The 21,587-nt window shown below is 38.8% G+C and overlaps 1 protein-coding gene across 2 annotated transcripts in view; it reads left to right on the top strand.

Annotated features, from left to right (window-relative positions):
• The window catches only part of PLAG1 (PLAG1 zinc finger), a 262,732-nt gene that overhangs the window by 63,123 nt on the left and 178,022 nt on the right, over positions 1–21,587 (top strand). For both annotated transcript variants that reach the window (XM_053715053.1, XM_053715052.1), the window contains exon 2: positions 12,460–12,597. The gene's annotated coding sequence lies outside the window, so the exon portion shown is untranslated. The remainder of the gene's footprint in view (positions 1–12,459; positions 12,598–21,587) is intronic.

Below are 21,587 nucleotides of genomic sequence, written 5' to 3'. Positions count from 1 at the left end.
AGAGGAGACCTCTGGCACCTGAGGACCATTATAAGGGGTTTATTTCTGCACAAAATCGTACTTGAGGGCAGGTAGGAGCCTCAGCAGAGCTGTGGCAGGGTGCTTAACTGTCTTTTAAAGTTTAACGTTTTTAAATCCGGTTTGGGGCCTAAGGGGTTAATCATCCATTTGCAAGTGGGTGCAACGTTGCTTTAGTCCCTTACACACACTGTAAAAATTTCAAAGACTTTACTGTAATTTTTCACTGTTTTGCAGTTTAAGTGTTAGTTTTTTTTCTCTTAAAGGCACAGTAACATTTTTCTTTAATTGCTGTTTCACCATTATTAAAGTGTTTTCCAAGCTTGCTGGTCTCATTACTAGTCTGTTAAACATGTCTGACATAGAGGAAACACCTTGTTCAATATGTTTAGAAGCCATGGTGGAACCCCCTCTTAGAATGTGTACCAAATGTACTGAAATTTCTATAAACTATAAAGACCATATTATGGCGCTTAAAGATTTATCTCCAGGGGATTCTGTGACTGAAAAAAGGGAGATTATGCCATCTAGCTCTCCCCATGTGTCAGAACCTATAACTCCCGCTCAAGTGACGCCAAGTACATCTAGCGCGTCTAATTTTTACCTTACAGGACATGGCGGCAGTTATGAATGTTACCCTCACAGAGGTATTTTCCAAACTGCCAGGGTTACAAGGAAAGCGAGACAGCTCTGGGGCTAGAACTAATACAGAGCTTTCTGATGCTTTAATGCCTGTGTCCGATATACCCTCACAATACTCAGAAGCCGAGGCAGGTGAGCTTCTATCTGTGGGTGACATTTCAGACTCAGGGAAGGCGTTGCTTCAGTCTGATTCTGAAATGACAGCGTTTAAATTTAAGCTTGAACACCTCCGCTTATTGCTTAGGGAGGTTTTAGCGACTCTGGATGATTGTGACCCCATTGTGGTTCCAAAGAAATTGTGTAAAATGGACAAATACTTTGCAGTGCCTGTTTACACTGATGTTTTTCCAGTCCCTAAGAGGTTTTTGGAAATTATTACTAAGGAATGGGATAGACCAGGTGTGCCGTTCTCTCCCCCTCCTGCTTTCAAAAAGATGTTTCCCATAGATGCCGCCGCCGCACGGGACTCGTGGCAGATGGTCCCTAAGGTGGAGGGAGCAGTCTCTACCCTAGCTAAGCGGACAACTATCCCTGTCAAGGACAGTTGTGCTTTCCTAGATCCTATGGATAAAAAATTGGAGGGTCTCCTTAAGAAAATTTTTATTCATCAAGGTTTTATTCTCCTGCCTCTTGCATGCATAGCCCCAGTTACTGCTGCAGCGGCTTTTTGGCTCGAGTCTCTTGAGGAGGCTCTGCAGGTGGAGACTCCGCTAGACGATATTCTAGACGGGATTAAAGCTCTTAGGTTAGCTAATTCCTTTATTTCTGACGCCGTTTTTCAGTTAACCAAACTAACGGCTAAGAATTCAGGTTTTGCCATTTTGGCGCATAGGGCGCTATGGCTTATGTCCTGGTCAGCAGACGTTACTTCAAAGTCTAAGCTTCTTAACATCCCCTTCAAGGGACAGACCCTATTCGGGCCTGGTCTGAAGGAGATCATTTCTGATATTACTGGAGGAAAAGGTCACGACCTTCCTCAGGATAGGTCCAATAAGTTAAGGACCAAACAGAATAATTTTCGTTCCTTTCGAAACTTCAAGAGTGGCGCAGCTTCAGTTTCCTCTAATGCAAAACAAGAGGGAAATTTTGCCCAGTCCAAACCAGTCTGGAGACCTAACCAGGCTTTGAACAAGGGGAAGCAGGCCAAGAAACATGTGGCTGCCTCTAAGACAGCATGAAGGAGTAGCCCCCAATCCGGGACCGGATCTAGTAGGGGGCAGACTTTCTCTCTTCGCCCAGGCTTGGGCAAGAGATGTCCAGGATCCCTGGGCGCTACAGATTGTTTCCCAGGGATATCTTCTGGAATTCAAAGGTTCATCTCCAAAGGGGAGATTTCATCCCTAACAACTATCTGTAAACCAGATAAAGAGAGGCATTCTTACGTTGCGTTCAAGACCTACTGGTTATGGGAGTGATCCACCCAGTTCCAAGAGAGGAACAGGGGCTGGGATTTTATTCAAACCTGTTTTATAATTCCCATAAAAGAGGGAACTTTCAGACCCATCTTGGATCTCAAGATCCTAAACAAAGGATGCTTATCTCCACATTCCAATTCACAGAGATCATCATCCGTTCCTCAGGTTCGCCTTCCTAGACAGGCATTACCAGTTTGTGGCTCTTCCCTTCGGGTTAGCCACGGCACCTAGAATTTTTATGAAGGTTCTAGGGTCCCTTCTGGTGGCTCTAAGGCCGCGGGGCATAGCGGTAGCCCCTTACCTAGACGACATTCTGATTAAGGCGTCGACTTTTCAAAACGCCAAGTCCCATACGGACATTGTTCTGGCCTTTCTGAGTTCTCACGGGTGGAAAGTGAACATAGAAAAGAGTTCTCTCTCTCTCTCTCTCTCCTCTCACAAGAGTTTCCTTCCTAGGAACTTTGATAGATTCAGTAGAAATGAAATTTTTTCTGACAGAAGTCAGGATATCAAAACTTCTAACTTCTTGCCGTGCTCTTCATTCCACTTCTCGGCCATCAGTGGCTCAGTGTATGGAAATGATCGGCCTAATGATAGCGGCAATGAACATAGTTCCGTTTGCCCGCCTACATCTCAGACCACTGCAACTTTGCATGCTCAACCAGTGGAATGGGGACTACACAGATTTGTCTCCTCAGTTAAATCTGGATCAAGAGACCAGGGATTCTTTTCTCTGGTGGTTATCTCGAGTCCATCTGTCCAGGGGAATGAGTTTCCGCAGGCCAGAGTGGACTATAGTGAAGACAGATGCCAGCCTTCTGGGCTGGGGCGCAGTCTGGAACTCCCTGAAGGCTCAGGGTTCGTAAACTCAGGAGGAAGCCCTCCTTCCGATAAACATTCTGGAACTAAGAGCGATATTCAATGCTCTTCAGGCTTGGCCTCAACTAGCTGCGGCCAAGTTCATCAGATTTCAGTCGGACAATATCACAACTCTAGCCTATATCAACCATCAGGGGGGAACAAGGAGTGCTTTTCTAACTTGCTTTGAGGATAACTGGATGAGCCTGAATGGCTTATTATTTCGCTTGATGAATATGATTGTGAGCTACAGCCTTGAATGGGATGATACCAGCACTTTATGAACTATATGCTGTGATACTGCATTTGCTGTGAATACTAAACCTGCTATATTCATGACCATCATGCCAATGCCTTAACTTATTGCTTGACTGCATCTATTGCTGCTTTTTCACATCTTCATTTAAAGGACTGCATGCTCTGTCTTGTGGTGCACCACTTTATTTTCTCACAAGCGCTTTGAATTTTTTGGGGGACCCCCTCAGTATGTGTGTGTATATGGTTGCATGAATGGGACAACTTTTTATTATTATGTACATTGATATATCTTGATACCATAAAGCAATTTTTGCACGCATTCCAATTTGTTTGTTCCTTATTTTTTACTGTTGTAGGTGCTATTTGCCTAGACTTTAAGATTGCACTTATTTGTGCATTCTACTTTCTATTTTACCAATTTTGATATACATTTATCTCTAGGTTGCACTATAAATTTATTTATTTGAGGTGAGCTGCACTAAACTGTGTTTTTATGTGTTACATAATATAGCCTGAGATATAATCTCAGCTTGCTTACAACAGATACACTTGGCTTTGGTAGAACTGTGTTCAGGCAGCATGGTTCCTACAGTAGCTTCTGAGACAGGATCAGACTGAGACATCTTGCAAAATGTAAAAGAAAAAATAACATTTAAACAAAATATTCAATTTCCTCGTATAGCAGATTCAGGAATGGAAAAAAATGCAAATGCTAAATAAGCAGAAAAGCAAACAGCATAGCCCTCTAGATGAGAGCAGGGAGCATAAAGGAAGGGGGGTAATAGAACAAAAAAAAATAATTGTTGCCAAGTATGACGCACAATGCAAAGTGCAATTTTTTTTGTGCCAAACAACATCCGGAAATGACGCAACTCACATCATAACAAGCGCGACTTCGCGCCAAAGAAACTAACGTCAATAAAGACGTAGGTAATGACAAAACTTGCAACACTATAGACTCAAATTTGCGTCAAATTTTTGCTTAAAAAGTAACGCAATAAATAACAGCATTTTTCGCCCTTGCGAGCCAAGATAAATAACTTCCTTAAACATAATTCTCAAACTGAAACTATTAGACTGCAGAGGGAAATACACATAGACCTGACTCATGGCAAATATAAGTAAATACATATATTTAAAACTTTATATTAATACATAAAGCGCCAAACATAGTTCAGAGTGTCTTAAATAATGATACATACTTACCGAAGACACCCATTCACATATAGCAGACAGCGAAACCAGTACTGAAAACTATCAGCAGAGGTAGCGGAATATAAGATTATATCGTTGGTCTGAAAAGGGAGGTAGGAGATGAATCCCTACGACCGATAACAGAGAACCCTTGAAAAGATTTCCCATGAGTTAAACAATAAAAATCAACAAGCAATACTTTGTTCATGTCCCTTTGACAAACACTGTACTCTGAGAGGAATTGGGCTTCAGAATGCTTAGAAGCGCTTATCATAGAAGAAATCATAAAAATCAATCACAATCTTCCATAGGAGGCAAAGTTTGTAAAACTGAGTTGTGGGTGTGGTGGGAGGTGTATTTATAGGTATTTGAGGTTTGGGAAACTTTGCCCCCTCCTGGTTGGAATGTGTATCCCATACGTCACTAGTTCATGGACTCTTGCCATTTACATGAAAGAAACATAATTTATGCTTACCTGATAAATTTTATTTATTTCTGGATATGGTAAATTCATGGCCCACCCTTTATTTAAAGGGACACTCAAGTCAAAATGAAACTTCAAGATTCAGATACAGCATGCAATTTTAAACAACTTTCCAATTTACTTCAGTTAACAAAATGTGCACATTATTTTTATATTTACACTTTTTGAGTCAAACTCCTACTGAGCATGTGCAAGAATTCACTGCATATACGTATATGCATTTGTGATTGGCTGATGGCTGTCACATGATACAGGGGGAGTGGAAATAGACATAACTTTGCAATTTATTTAACAAAAATCTACTACTCATTTAAAGTTCAGACTAAGTCCTATTGCATTGTCTTATCATGCATTTGTTGATTATGCAAATTTACTGCATTGACTGGTCCTTTAAGACAGTTATTTTTTTCTAAAACCTCAGGCACCTCTACACTTTTGTGTTATCATCTTTTTCCTTCGGGCGAATAACTTGAGGTTATGGGTAAGGGAAATAACATATATAGCAGCTTTGCTGTAGTGCCCTTTGTCTCCTCCTGCTGGTCAGTAGTGATACTCCCACTAGTAATTGAGGATTCCGTGGACTCACCATATCCGGAAATAAATTTATCAGGTAAGCATAAATTATGTTTCTTTCATGTAATTGGCAAGAGTCCATGAGCTAGTGACGTATGGGATATACAATCCTACCAGGAGGGGCAAAGTTTCCAAAACCTCAAGATGCCTATAAATACACCCCTCACCACACCCAAAATTCAGTTTTACAAACTTTGCCTCCTATGGAGGTGGTGAAGTAACTTTGTGCTAAGATTTCTATGTTGATATGCGCTTCTCAGCATTTTGAAGCCCAATTCCTCTGAGTACAGTGAATGTCAGAGGGATGTGAAGGGAGTATCACCTATTGAATGCAATGGTTTTCCTCACGGGGATCTATTTCATAGGTTCTCTGTTATCTGTCGTAGATATTCATCTCCTACCTCCCTTTTCAGATCGACGATATACTCTCATATTCCATTACCTCTACTGATGACCGTTTCAGTACTGGTTTGGCCATCTGCTATATGTGGATGGATGTCTTTTGGTAAGTATGTTTTCATTACTTAAGACACTCTCAGCTATGGTTTGGCACTTTATGTATTTATATAAAGTTCTAAATATATGTATTGTACTTATATTTGCCATGATTCAGGTTTCAGTATATTTCCTTTTGCAGACTGTCAGTTTCATATTTGGGAAATGCATTTTTTAGGAAAACTTATTTCTTACCTGGGGTATAGTAGTTTTTTTTTCTTCTCTTTTTCTCAATTGACTGTCATTTTTAATTCGCAGGCAGAATTAGGCTTGCGAGGGCTCAAAATGCCAAACTATATTGCGTCATTTTTGGCGCAAGATTTTTTTTGGCGCAAAGTTACGTTTAGATGATGCAAATTCGTCATTTTCGGCGTCTTTGATGCCGAGACCTTTCACAAGGTTGCATCTTCAATGACGCGAGTGTGTCATTTTCGGATGTTGTTGGCGCCCAAAAAAATTCTCGGTTTTGTTTGTGCGTCGTACTTGGCACCAAATATTTTCATTATTTTAAACCCCATTTCTATATGCCTCTTGCCTTTTTTCTCTATCAGAGGGCTCTGCTGTTTGCATTTTTCACCCATTCCTGAAACTGCCATATAAGGAAATTGATAATTTTGCTTTATATGTTGTTTTTTTCTCTTACATTTGCAAGATGTCTCAATCTGATCCTGTCTCAGAAATCACTATTGGAATCCTGCTGACTGATAACAGTTCTACCAAAGCTAAGTAAATTTGTTGTAATTTTGTGGAGATTTATATCTCCAGCTGTGGTTTGTAATAAGTTGTCATGATAAACTTTTACATGCAGAGAATGTGTCCATCAGTAATAGTACATTGCCTGTTGCTGTTCTTTTAACATCTAATGTACTAGATATACCTGTGAATTTATAAGAATTTATTGCTGTTTCTATTCAGAAGGCTTTGTCTGCCATCTCGCCTTCTAATAAATGTAAAGGTCTTCTTATAAAGTTGATGAAATTTCAAATGACCAACAACATACTGAATTATCCTCCTCTGATGAGGATCTATCTGATTCAGAAGATCCTTCCTCATATATTGACACTGACAAATCCTCTTACTTATTTAAAATGGAGTACATTTGTTCTTTGTTGAAGAAGTGTTGATTGTATTGGATATTGAGGAGACTAGTCATCTTGATATTAAAACTAGTAAATGTTTAAATTCTGTTTTATAAACCTCCTGTGGTTATTCCACAGGTTTTTCCAGTTCCTGATGTTGTTTCTAATATGATTTCTAAGGAATGGAATAGGCCTGGTACTTCTTTTATTCCTTCTCTAAGGTTTTAAAAAATGTATCCTTTGTCAGCAGTTGGGAGTTTTAGGAAAAAATCCCCAAAGTTGATGGGGCTATCTCTACTCTTGCTAAACGTACTACTATTCCTATAGAAGATGGTATTTCTTTTAAGATCCTTTAGATAGGAAACTTGTATCTTATCTAAGGAAAGTTTATTTATTTTCAGGTCTTTTTCTTAGGCCTGCAATTTCTTTGGCTGTTGCAGCTGCTTCAACCTTTTAGTTGGAAACTTTAGCGCAACAAGTATCGGATCATGATTTGTCTAGCATTGTTAACCTGATTCAACATGCTAATAATTTCATTTGTGATGCCATTTTTTGATATTATCAAAATTGATGTTAAATCTAGGTCTTTAGCTATTTTAGCTAGAAGAGCTTTGTAGCTTAAATCTTGGAATGCTGATATGACTTCTAAGTCGAGATTGCCATTTCTTTCCTTCCAAGGTAATAAATGATTTGGTTCACAGTTGGATTCAATAATTTCAACTGTCACTGGGGGGAAGGGAGTTTTTTTGCCTCAAGATTAAGATCTAAGGGCAAATCTAAAGCTTCTAACCGTTTTCGCTCTTAAATAAGGAACAGAAATCGAATTCTTCCCCAAGGAATCTGTTTCCAATGGGAAGCCTTCTTCAAATTGGAATAAATCCAAGCCATTTAAGAGAGCAAAGCTAGCCCCCAAGTCCACATGAAGGTGCGGCTCTTATTCCAGCTCTGCTGGTAGGGGGCAGATAAATAATTTTCTAAGATGTTTGGATCAATTCGGTCCAAAATCATTGGATTCAGAATATTGTCTCTGGGGTATAGGATTCAGAGTAAGACAGCTTGTGAGAAGATTTTATTTTTCTCTCACGCATTCCAGCAAACCCAGTAAAGGATCAGTCTTTCCTGAAGTGTGTTTCAGACCTGGAGTTATCTGGGGTAATCATGCCAGTTCCGTTTCAGGAACAGGGTCTGGGGTTTTATTCAAATCTTTTGGTTGTCCCAAAGAAAGAAAATTCATTCAGACCAGTTTTGGATCTAAAAATTTTTAATCGATATGTACCAATTATCAAAATAGTGATTATAAGGTCTATTCTCCTTTTTTTCAGCAAGGGCATTATATGCCCACAATAGACTTACAGGATGCATATCTTCATATTTTGATTCATCCAGATTGCTATCAGTTTCTGAGATTCTCTTTTTTAGACAAGCATTACCAATTTGTTGCTCTTCCTTTTTGGCCTAGTGACAGCTCTAGGAATCTTTTCAAGGCTCTCAGTGTCCTACTCTCTGTTTTCAGTTTCCTTATTTGGTCGATATCTTGGTACTTGCTCAGTCTTTAAGTTCTGCAGAATCTCACGCAAATTAGCTACTGTTGTTTCTTCATAGACATGGTTGGAGGATCAATTTACCAAAAAGTTCTTTGAATCCTCAGACAAGGGTCACCTTTTTAGGTTTCCAGATAGATTCAGTATCCATGACTCTGTCTTTAACAGGCAAGAGACCATTTAAATTGGTTTCAGCTTGTCGGAACCTTCAAAATCTATTATTCCCTTCAGTAGCTATGTGCATGGAAGTTTTAGGTGTCATGACTGCAGCATCAGACGTACTTCCCTTTGCTCGTTTTCATGTGAGACCTTTCCAGCTTTGTATGCTGAATTAATGTTGCTGGGATTATACAGAGATATCACAATTAATATCCTTAAATCCCAATGTTCGATTATCTCTGACTTGGTGGTTAGATCACCATAATATAGTTTTAGGGGCCTCTTTGGTTTGTCCAACCTGGTTCAGGTTGGGGAGCTGTTTGGGGATCTCTGACAACAGGGGTTTGGAAATCTCAAGAGGCGAGATTACCAATCAATATTTTTGAACTCTGTGCAATTTTCAGGGTTCTTCAGGCTTGGCCTCTGTTGAAGAGAGAACCGTTCATTTGTTCTTAGACAATATCACAGCTGTGGCATATGTCAATCATCAGGGTGGGACTCACAGTCCCCTAGCTATGAAAGAAGTATCTTGAATACTTTTTTGGGTGGAATCCAGCTCTTGTCTAATTTCTGTGGTACATATCCCAGGTGTAGACAATTGGGAAGCGGATTATCTCAGTCGTCAAACTTTACATCCGGGGGAGTGGTCTTTCCATCCAGATGTGTTTTCTCAGATTGTTCAGATGTGGGGTCTTCCAGAAATAGATCTGATGGCTTCTCATCTAAACAAGAAGCTTTCCAGGTACCTGTCCAGGTCCAGGGTTCTTTAGGTGGAAGCAGTGGATGCGTTGACACTTCCTTGGTGTTGCCAACCTGCTTAAATTTTCCTGCCTCTAGTTCTTCTTCCAAGAGTGATATCAAAATCATCATGTAACAGTCATTTGTATTGCTGGTAGCTCCAGCATGGCCTCACAGGTTTTGGTATGCGGATCTTGTTCGGATGTTCATTTGCCAGCCTTGGCCTCTTCCATTAAGGCCGGTTCTTCTGTCTCAAGGTCTGTTTTTTCAATCAGGATTTCAAATCATTAAATTTGAAGGTATGGAAATTGAACGCCTAGTGCTTAGTCATAGAGGTTTCTCTGACTCAGTGATTAATACTATGTTACAGGCTCGTAAATCTGTTTCTAGGAAAATGTATTATCGAGTTTGTAGGACTTATATTCATGGTGTTCTCATAAATTCGTTTGACATTCTTTTAGCATTCCTAGAATTTTGCACTTTCTTCAGGACAGTTTGAATAAGGTTTTGTCTGCAAGTTTCTTGAAGGGACAAATCTTTGCTCTTTCTGTCTTATTTCACAGAAAGATTGCTAAAGCTTCCTGATATTCACTGTTTTGTACAGGCTTTGGTTTGTAGCAAGCCTCTCATTAATTCATTCTCTCCTCCTTGGAGTCTTAATTTGGTTTTGAAGGCTTTACAGGCACCTCCATGTGAGCCTATGCATTCTTGGACATTTACTACGTTCTTGGAAAGTGTGGTTCCTTTTGGCCTTCTCTTCTGCTAGAAGAGTTTCTGAATTATCTGCTCTTTCTTGTGAATCTCCTTTTCTGATTTTTTTCATCAGGATTAGGTGGTCTTGCGGACTAAATTTAAATTCTTACCTAAGGTCGTGAATTCTAACAACATTAATAGAGAACTTGTTGTCCTTTCCTTGTGTCCTAATCCTACGATTTCTTTTGAGAAATCCTTACATTCTTTGGATGTGGTAAGAGTTTAAAATATTATGTTGAAGCTACTAAAGATTTCAGGAAGACTAGTCTATTTATCTTCTCTGGTTCTAGGAAAGGTCAGAAGGCTTCTGCCATTTCCTTGGCTTTGTGGTTAAAGCTTTTGATTCATTCATCTTTTTTAGGGTTGGGTCAAGCCTCGCCTCAGAGAATTACAGCTCATTCTACTAGATCAGTCTCCACTTTGTGGGCTTTTAAGAATGAAGCTTCAGTTGATCAGATTTGCAAAGCCTCAACCTGGTGGTCTTTGCATACATTTACTAAATTTTACCGTTTTGATGTATTCGCTTCTTCTGAAGCAGTTTTTGGTAGAAAAGTTCTTCAGGCAGCTGTTTCAGTCTGATTTTTCTGCTTATGTTTTAAGTTTTTTCTTTTTATTCATGAGAATAACCTTATATTTTGGGCTGTGGATTACATTTTCTGCGAAAAATAGCTGTTTATTTTTATCCATCCCTCTCTAGTGACTCTTGCGTGGAGTTCCACATCTTTGGTATTGCTATCCCATACGTCACTAGCTCATGGGCTCTTGCCAATTACATGAAAGAAAACATAATTTATGTAAGAACTTACCTGATAAATTCATTTCTTTCATATTGGCAAGAGTCCATGAGGCCCACCCTTTTTATGGCGGTTATGTTTTCTTTTGTATAAAGCACAATTATTTCCAAATTCCTTTGATGCTTTTTACTACTTGGCTATTCGTTAAACTGAATTGTGGGTGTGGTGAGGGGTGTATTTATAGGCATTTTGATTTTTGGGATACTTTTCCCCTCCTGGTAGGATTGTATATCCCATACGTCACTAGCTCATGGACTCTTGCCAATATGAAAAATGAATTTATCAGGTAAGTTCTTACATAAATAGTTTTTTCCAAATTTGATACTTTTGACTCTTGAAGTGGTGGTTCCTTCTGTTTAGGTCTGCCTGTCTTGTTCTCCCTCCCTGTGTCCTCTAGCTTGGGTATTGGTTCCCACTAGAAATTGAATGATGTCGTGGACTACATATTTTAGGAAAGAAAACAAAATGTATGCTTACCTGATAAATTGCTTTCTTTCTGGATATGGAGAGTCCACGACCTCACCCTTTATTAAAACCGTTTTTTGACTAAACTACAGGCACCTCTACACCTTTTTGTCTTATTCTTTTTCCATTTCCCTTCAGTCAAATGACTGGGGATTATGGGTAGGGGAGTGACACTTAACAGCTTTGCTGTGATGCCCTTTGCCTCCTCCTGCTGGCCTGGAGTGATATTCCCACTAGTAATTGAATGATGTTGTGAACTCTACATATCTGGAAAGAAATTTATCAGGTAAGCATATATATATATTTTTTTTTAATTTTTTTTTTTTTTTACGGAAAAAAAACAGCTTGGGAAAAAACAGCTTTTTTTTCCTAATTTTCCCCCTTTTTTTTTTTTTTTTTGCCAGGCCTTCCCATCTCTAGTCAGAACTGATTGGCTACAATGCCAGTCTGTCAAAAGAACTAAAATAAGGCCACAGTCTGCAGAGACTTAGATACAGGGTAATCAAAGAGGTAAAACGTTTACTAATATAACTGTTGTTTATACAGAACTGGGGAATGGCTAATAAAGGGATTATCTATCTTTTTAAACAATACAAATTCAGGAGTAGACTATCTCTCTTTTTAAGGTCTTTTAGAGGTATCAAACTCCCCAATTGTCAAGGATAAGATCATGAAGAATTAATTTAAAGAGTTCATCATTTTCAGGGAACATTTTAATGTGTGCAGGTTCCTGCTCTCTTCTAGATGTTGCCCGCTTTATCTTTTATACAGCGTATCAAGTAAAATATACATTTTCTTAGGTTTTTAGCCAGGCAACACCACTTTCTTTATCATATCAAACTTTTTTATTTATTTATTTATTATTTGTATACAGTGCCTCTGCCCTTGTACAGGCAGTACCATGGAGTCAGGGAAAATATGTGGTTTGTTGTCATTCTTGTCAGAGAAACAGAATGAGTTTCTGAAATCTGCTTTTTTTCCCTTTGTTTGTAGACCTATAAAAATGGAAACTTTTATAGTCTGGTTTCCTCCAAGAAGTGCCAGTGGGACCGGTTAAGATCGCAAAGGAAAAAAAGACTGTTGGAAAACAACCAGGTGTGAGACGAACGGAATCTATCAAATCACTCTTAAGTATGATGTTTTTTGTTTTGGGTTTTTTGTTTTGGGTTTTTTGTTTTGGGTTTTTTGTTTTGGGTTTTTTGTTTTGGGTTTTTTGTTTTGGGTTTTTTGTTTTGGGTTTTGGGTTTTTTGTTTTTTTACCTTATTTAGATGTGTGCTTTAAAACGTACAGCTTTTTTTTTTTTTTTTATTCAACATATTAAGAAAAATGTAACATTTTATCAGTTAAAGGAATACTAAACCCAATTTTTTTTTTCTTTTATGATTCAGATAGTGCATGCAATTGTAAGAAACTTTCTAATTTACTCCTATTATCAATTTTTCTTCATTCTCTTGCTATCTTTATTTGAAAAGGAGGAATGCAAAGCTTGGGAGCCGGCCCATTTTTTTTATTCAGCACCTGGGTTGTGCTTGCTGATTGGTGGCTAAATGTAGCCACCAATAAGCAAACGCTATCCAGCGTGCTGAACCTAAAATAGGACGGCTCCTAAACTTTACATTCCTGCTTATCAAATAAAGATAGCAAGAGAATGAAGAAAAATTGATAATAGGAGTAAATTAGAAATTTCCTTAAAATTGCATGCTCTATCTGAATCACGAAAGAAAAAAATTGGGTTTAGTGTCCCTTTAATGTATACTACCTGGTTAGGGGTTTGATTACACTTTTAAGAATTTAGGAGCCTTGAGAGAAATAAATAAAGGAGCCAGCTTTTTGTAGTCTGTATGTACACAGATACATGTCAACATTTCTAACATGGAAACAGAATGTGCCGCCTTTCCTGGAGAAGAGGAGATAGAAATTGGCTGAGAATTTACAAAGGAGGCTATAAGTTAATGACAGTACATGATTTTGTATATTCCTTTTAGAATATTGTTATACCTTTTTTTTAAATGGACCAACAAAATTTTTTTTTTTTGTTCCATAAGCTTTCAATACCTTACATGTAGATAAGCTTTCTCTTAATGACTTTGTATAGAAAATTGTCATTTGTTTACAGCATGTAATTCAGGGCTCAACAAATCTAGGAGCCAGGGAGCACTGGCTACTAAATTGTTTTATATATTTTTTTATTCTCCTCCATATATCTATAAACAAATACCACTGTCTGTTTTTTAAATATTATTCCTGGTTCCTACAGGCCTTGAGTAAAGTCTCTGGAAATGACTTCACCGGTAGTCGCAGCAAAATGCAACTGCTAATGCTTAGCAGCTTGTGGGACAAAAATCAATAAGGCAGAGGATAATTTGTAAAGATATACGGCTAGATTACGAGTTGTGCGTTAGGGTTAAATAGCAGCGTTAAGAGGTCCTAACGCTGCTTTTTAACACCCACTGGTATTAAGAGTCTTGCAGGTACAGGTGTACCGCTCACTTTTTTGGTCAGACTCAAAAATACCGCAAATCCACTTACGTCAATTGCGTATCCTATATTTTCTATGGGACTTGCATTACGCCGGTATTACGAGTCTAACCAAAAGTGAGCGGTACAGCCTCTCCTGTCAAGACTGATACCGCATTTAAAAGTCAGTAGTTAAGAGTTTTATGGGCTAACACCGTAGCCTAAAACTCAGATCTAAAGTGCTAAAACGTACACTAACACCCATAAACTACCTATTAACCCCTAAACCGAGCCCCCCCCCCACATCGCAAACACTAAATAAAAATGTTTAACGCCTAATCGGACATCGACACCACTATAAAAATATATTAACCCCTAAAACGCCGCCCTCCCGCATCACAAACACTAGTTTAATTTTATTAACTCCTAATCAGCCGTCCCTAACATCGCCGACACCTAAATTTATTATCCCCTAATCTGCTGCCCAGAACGTCGCCGCAACTATATTAAAGTTATTAACCCCTAAGTCTAATCCTAACCCCCCCCAACTTAAATATAATTTAAATAAATCTAAATAAAATTACTACAATTCACTAAATAATTCCTATTTAAAACCAAATACTTACCTATAAAATAAAATAAACCCTAAGATAGCTACAATATAACTAAGTTACATTGTAGCTATCTTAGGGTTTATTTTTATTTTACAGGCAACTTTGTATTTATTTTAACTAGGTACAATAGATATTAAATAGTTTAATAACTATTTAATAGCTACCTAGTTAAAATAAAGTCAAATTTACCTGTAAAATAAATGCTAACCTAAGTTACAATTACACCTAACACTACACTATAATTAAATTAATTACCTTAACTAAATACAATTAAATACAATTTAAAAAAAAATCTAAAGTACAAAAAACAAACACTAAATTACAGAAAATAATAAAATAATTAAAAGTTTTTTAAACGAATTACACCTACTCTAATCCCCCTAATAAAATAAAAAAGACCCCAAAATAATACAAAGCCCTACCCTATACTAAATTACAAATAGCCATTAAAAGGACCTTTTGTGGGGCATTGCCCCAAAGTAATCAGCTTTTACCTGTAAAAAATAAAATAAAAATATATACAATGCCCCCCCAAGATTAAAACCCACCACCCACACACCCAACCCTACTCTAAAACCCACCCAATCCCCCCTCAATAAAACCTAACACTTACCCCTTGAAGATCACCCTCCCTTGAGAAGTCTTCACCCAGCCGGGCTGAAGTCCTCCACGAAGCCGGGCGAAGTGGTCCTCCAGACGTGCAGAAGTCTTCATCCAACCTGGCCAGAAGAGGTCTTCCAGACGGGCAGGAGTCTTAATCCAGGCGGCATCTTCTATCTTCATCCATCTGGCGCGGAGCGGCTCCATCTTCAAGACATCCGACGCGGAGCATCCTCTTCAAACGAAGTCCAACTGAAGAATGAAGGTACCTTTTAAGTGACGTCATCCAAGATGGCATCCCTTGAATTCCGATTGGCTGATAGAATTCTATCAGCCAATCAGAATTAAGGTAGGAAAAATCCTATTGGCTGATGCAATCAGCCAATAGGATTGAAGTTCAATCCTATTGGCGGTTCCAATCAGCCAATAGAATGCAAGCTGGCATTCTATTGGCTGATTGAATCAGCCAATAGAATGCAAGCTCAATCCTATTGGCGGATTGGATCAGCCAATAGAATGCAAGCTCAATCCTATTGGCGGATTGGATCAGCCAATAGGATTTTTTCTTACCTTAATTCCGATTGGTTGATAGAATTCTATCAGCCAATCGGAATTCAAGGGACGGCATCTTGGATGACGTCACTTAAAAATACCTTCATTCTTCAGTTGGACTTCTTTTGAAGAGGATGCTCAGTGTCGGATGTCTTTAAGATGGAGCCGCGCCTGATGGATGAAGACTTCTGCCCGTCTGGAGGACCACTTCAGCTGGCTTCGTTGACGACTTCAGCCCGGTTGGGTGAAGACTTCTCAAGGTTGGGTGATCTTCAAGGGGTTAGTGTTAGGTTTTATTAAGGGGGGATTGGGTGGGTTTTAGAGTAGGGTTGGGTGTGTGGGTGGTGGGTTTTAATGTTGGGGGGTATTGTATTTTTTTTTTTTTTACAGGTAAAAGAGCTGATTACTTTGGGGCAATGCCCCGCAAAAGGCCCTTCTAAGGGCTATTTGTTATTTAGTATAGGGTAGGGCTTTTTATTATTTTGGGGGGCTTTTTTATTAGGGGGATTAGAGTAGGTGTAATTAGTTTAAAAAAACTTGTAATTTTATTTTTTGTAATTTAGTGTTTGTTTTTTCTTTCATGTAATTAGCAAGAGTCCATGAGCTAGTGACGTATGGGATATACATTCCTACCAGGAGGGGCAAAGTTTCCCAAACCTCAAAATGCCTATAAATACACCCCTCACCACACCCACAAATCAGTTTTACAAACTTTGCCTCCTATGGAGGTGGTGAAGTAAGTTTGTGCTAGATTCTACGTTGATATGCGCTCCGCAGCAGGTTGGAGCCCGGTTTTCCTCTCAGCGTGCAGTGAATGTCAGAGGGATGTGAGGCGAGTATTGCCTATTTGAATTCAATGATCTCCTTCTACGGGGTCTGTTTCATAGGTTCTCTGTTATCGGTCGTAGAGATTCATCTCTTACCTCCCTTTTCAGATCGACAATATACTCTTATTTATATACCATTACCTCTACTGATTTTCGTTTCAGTACTGGTTTGGCTTTCTACAACATGTAGATGAGTGTCCTGGGGTAAGTAAGTCTTATTTTCTGTGACACTCTAAGCTATGGTTGGGCACTTTTTTATAAAGTTCTAAATATATGTATTCAAACATTTATTTGCCTTGACTCAGGATGTTCAACATTCCTTATTTCAGACAGTCAGTTTCATATTGGGATAATGCATATGAATAAATCAATTTTTTTCTTACCTTAAAATTTGACTTTTTCCCTGTGGGCTGTTAGGCTCGCGGGGGCTGAAAATGCTTCATACGTGTCGCCGGAAGTTGCCTCATTTTTGACGTTCTTTTGCGCCAAAAGTGTCGGCGTTCCGGATGTGGCGTCATTTTTGGCGCCAAAAGCATTTAGGCGCCAAATAATGTGGGCGCCATTTTTGGCGCTAAAAAAATATGGGCGTCACTATTGTCTCCACATTATTTAAGTCTCATTATTTATTGCTTCTGGTTGCTAGAAGCTTGTTCACTGGCATTTTTTCCCATTCCTGAAACTGTCATTCAAGGAATTTGATCAATTTTGCTATATATGTTGTTTTTTCTATTACATATTGCAAGATGTCCCACGTTGAAACGGAGTCAGTAGATACTTCTGGAAAATCGCTGCCTGGTGCTGGAGCTACCAAAGCTAAGTGTATCTGCTGTAAACTTATGGTATCTGTTCCTCCAGCTGTTGTTTGTACTGTTTGTCATGACAAACTGTTAATGCAGATAATATTTCCTTTAGTACTGTTACATTACCTGTTGCTGTTCCGTCAACATCTAATTCTCAGAGTGTTCCTGATAACATAAGAGATTTTGTTTCTAAATCCATTAAGAAGGCTATGTCTGTTATTCCTCCTTCTAGTAAACGTAAAAAGTCTTTTAAAACTTCTCATTTTTCAGATGAATTTTTAAATGAACATCATCATTCTGATTCTGATAATGGTTCTTCTGGTTCAGAGGATTCTGTCTCAGAGATTGATGCTGATAAATCTTCATATTTATTTAAAATGGAATTTATTCGTTCTTTACTTAAAGAAGTCCTAATTGCATTAGAAATTGAGGATTCTGGTCCTCTTGATACTAAATCTAAACGTTTAGATAAGGTTTTTAAATCTCCTGTAGTTATTCCAGAAGTTTTTCCTGTCCCTAGTACTATTTCTGAAGTAATTTCCAGGGAATGGAATAATTTGGGTAATTCATTTACTCCTTCTAAACGTTTTAAGCAATTATATCCTGTGCCATCTGACAGATTAGAGTTTTGGGACAAAATCCCTAAGGTTGATGGGGCTGTCTCTACTCTTGCTAAGCGTACTACTATTCCTACGGCAGATGGTGCTTCCTTTAAGGATCCTTTAGATAGGAAAATTGAATCCTTTCTAAGAAAAGCTTACTTGTGTTCAGGTAATCTTCTTAGACCTGCTATATCTTTAGCGGATGTTGCTGCAGCTTCAACTTTTTGGTTAGAAGCTTTAGCGCAACAAGTAACAGATCATAATTCTCATAGCATTATTATTCTTCTTCAACATGCTAATAATTTTATTTGTGATGCCATCTTTGATATCATTAGAGTTGATGTCAGGTATATGTCTCTAGCTATTTTAGCTAGAAGAGCTTTATGGCTTAAAACTTGGAATGCTGATATGTCTTCTAAGTCTACTCTGCTTTCCCTTTCTTTCCAGGGTAATAAATTGTTTGGTTCTCAGTTGGATTCTATTATCTCAACTGTTACTGGAGGGAAAGGAACTTTTTTACCACAGGATAAAAAATCTAAAGGTAAATTTAGGTCTAATAATCGTTTTCGTTCCTTTCGTCACAATAAGGAACAAAAGCCTGATCCTTCACCCACAGGAGCGGTATCAGTTTGGAAACCATCTCCAGTCTGGAATAAATCCAAGCCTTTTAGAAAATCAAAGCCAGCTCCTAAGTCCACATGAAGGTGCGGCCCTCATTCCAGCTCAGCTGGTAGGGGGCAGATTACGTTTTTTCAAAGAAATTTGGATCAATTCCGTTCACAATCTTTGGATTCAGAACATTGTTTCAGAAGGGTACAGAATTGGCTTCAAGATAAGGCCTCCTGCAAAGAGAATTTTTCTTTCCCGTGTCCCAGTAAACCCAGCGAAGGCTCAAGCATTTCTGAAATGTGTTTCAGATCTAGAGTTGGCTGGAGTAATTATGCCAGTTCCAGTTCTGGAACAGGGACTGGGGTTTTATTCAAATTTCTTCCTTGTACCAAAGGAGAATTCCTTCAGACCAGTTCTGGATCTAAAAATATTGAATCGTTATGTAAGGATACCAACATTCAAAATGGTAACTGTAAGGACTATCCTGCCTTTTGTTCAGCAAGGGCATTATATGTCTACAATAGATTAACAGGATGCATATCTGCATATTCCGATTCATCCAGATCACTATCAGTTTCTGAGATTCTCTTTCCTAGACAAGCATTACCAGTTTGTGGCTCTGCCGTTTGGCCTAGCTACAGCTCCAAGAATTTTTATGAAGGTTCTCGGTGCCCTTCTGTCTGTAATCAGAGAACAGGGTATTGTGGTATTTCCTTATTTGGACGATATCTTGGTACTTGCTCAGTCTTCATATTTAGCAGAATCTCATACGAATCGACTTGTGTTGTTTCTTCAACATCATGGTTGGAGGATCAATTTACCAAAAAGTTCATTGATTCCTCAGACACAGGTAACCTTTTTAGGTTTCCAGATAGATTCAGTGTCCATGATCTTTGACAGACAAGAGACGTCTAAAATTGATATCAGCTTGTTGAAACCTTCAGTCACAATCATTCCCTTCGGTAGCCTTATGCATGGAAATTCTAGGTCTTATGACTGCTGCATCGGACGCGATCCCCTTTGCTCGTTTTCACATGTGGCCTCTTCAGCTCTGTATGCTGAACCAGTGGTGCAGGGATTACACAAAGATATCTCAATTAATATCTTTAAAACAGATTGTACGACACTCTCTGACGTGGTGGACAGATCACCATCGTTTAGTTCAGGGGGCTTCTTTTGTTCTTCCGACCTGGACTGTAATTTCAACAGATGCAAGTCTTACAGGTTGGGGAGCTGTGTGGGGGTCTCTGACAGCACAAGGGGTTTGGGAATCTCAGGAGGTGAGATTACCGATCAATATTTTGGAACTCCGTGCAATTTTCAGAGCTCTTCAGTCTTGGCCTCTTCTAAAGAGAGAATCGTTCATTTGTTTTCAGACAGACAATGTCACAACTGTGGCATACATCAATCATCAAGGAGGGACTCACAGTCCTCTGGCTATGAAAGAAGTATCTCAAATTCTGGTATGGGCGGAATCCAGCTCCTGTCTAGTTTCTGCGGTTCATATCCCAGGTATAGACAATTGGGAAGCGGATTATCTCAGTCGCCAAACGTTACATCCGGGCGAATGGTCTCTTCACCCAGAGGTATTTCTTCAGATTGTTCAAATGTGGGGACTTCCAGAAATAGATCTGATGGCTTCTCATCTAAACAAGAAACTTCCCAGGTATCTGTCCAGATCCAGGGATCCTCAAGCGGTAGCAGTGGATGCATTGTCACTTCCTTGGAAGTATCATCCTGCCTATATCTTTCCGCCTCTAGTTCTTCTTCCAAGAGTAATCTCCAAGATTCTGAAGGAATGCTCATTTGTTCTGCTGGTAGCTCCAGCATGGCCTCACAGGTTTTGGTATGCGGATCTTGTCCGGATGGCCTCTTGCCAACCGTGGACTCTTCCGTTAAGGCCAGACCTTCTGTCGCAAGGTCCTTTTTTCCATCAGGATCTCAAATCCTTAAATTTAAAGGTATGGAGATTGAACGCTTGATTCTTGGTCAAAGAGGTTTCTCTGACTCTGTGATTAATACTATGTTACAGGCTCGTAAATCTGTATCTAGGGAAATATATTATAGAGTCTGGAAGACTTATATTTCTTGGTGTCTTTCTCATCATTTTTCCTGGCATTCTTTTAGAATTCCGAGAATTTTACAGTTTCTTCAGGATGGTTTGGATAAAGGTTTGTCTGCGAGTTCCTTGAAAGGACAAATCTCTGCTCTTTCTGTTCTTTTTCACAGAAAGATTGCTAATCTTCCTGATATTCATTGTTTTGTACAAGCTTTGGTTCGTATAAAACCTGTCATTAAGTCAATTTCTCCTCCTTGGAGTTTGAATTTGGTTCTGAGGGCTCTTCAAGCTCCTCCGTTTGAACCTATGCATTCATTGGACATTAAATTACTTTCTTGGAAAGTTTTGTTCCTTTTGGCCATCTCTTCTGCCAGAAGAGTTTCTGAATTATCTGCTCTTTCTTGTGAGTCTCCTTTTCTGATTTTTCACCAGGATAAGGCGGTGTTGCGAACTTCTTTTGAATTTTTACCTAAGGTTGTGAATTCCAACAACATTAGTAGAGAAATTGTGGTTCCTTCATTATGTCCTAATCCTAAGAATTCTAAGGAGAAATCATTGCATTCTTTGGATGTAGTTAGAGCTTTGAAATATTATGTTGAAGCTACTAAGAATTTCCGAAAGACTTCTAGTCTATTTGTTATCTTTTCCGGTTCTAGGAAAGGTCAGAAGGCCTCTGCCATTTCTTTGGCATCTTGGTTGAAATCTTTAATTCATCATGCTTATGTCGAGTCGGGTAAAACTCTGCCTCAAAGGATTACAGCTCATTCTACTAGGTCAGTTTCTACTTCCTGGGCGTTTAGGAATGAAGCTTCGGTGATCAGATTTGCAAAGCAGCAACTTGGTCTTCTTTGCATACTTTTACTAAATTCTACCATTTTGATGTATTTTCTTCTTCTGAAGCTGTCTTTGGTAGAAAAGTACTTCAGGCAGCTGTTTCAGTTTGAATCTTCTGCTTATATTTTCAGTTTTTTTCTTTATAAGATTTAAACTTTATTTTTGG

Source organism: Bombina bombina, chromosome 5 (genome assembly GCF_027579735.1).
Source record: "Bombina bombina isolate aBomBom1 chromosome 5, aBomBom1.pri, whole genome shotgun sequence".
NCBI lineage: Eukaryota > Metazoa > Chordata > Amphibia > Anura > Bombinatoridae > Bombina > Bombina bombina.
The sequence above is the reverse complement of the archived record's forward strand: the minus strand, read 5'-3'. Positions and strand labels throughout refer to the sequence as shown.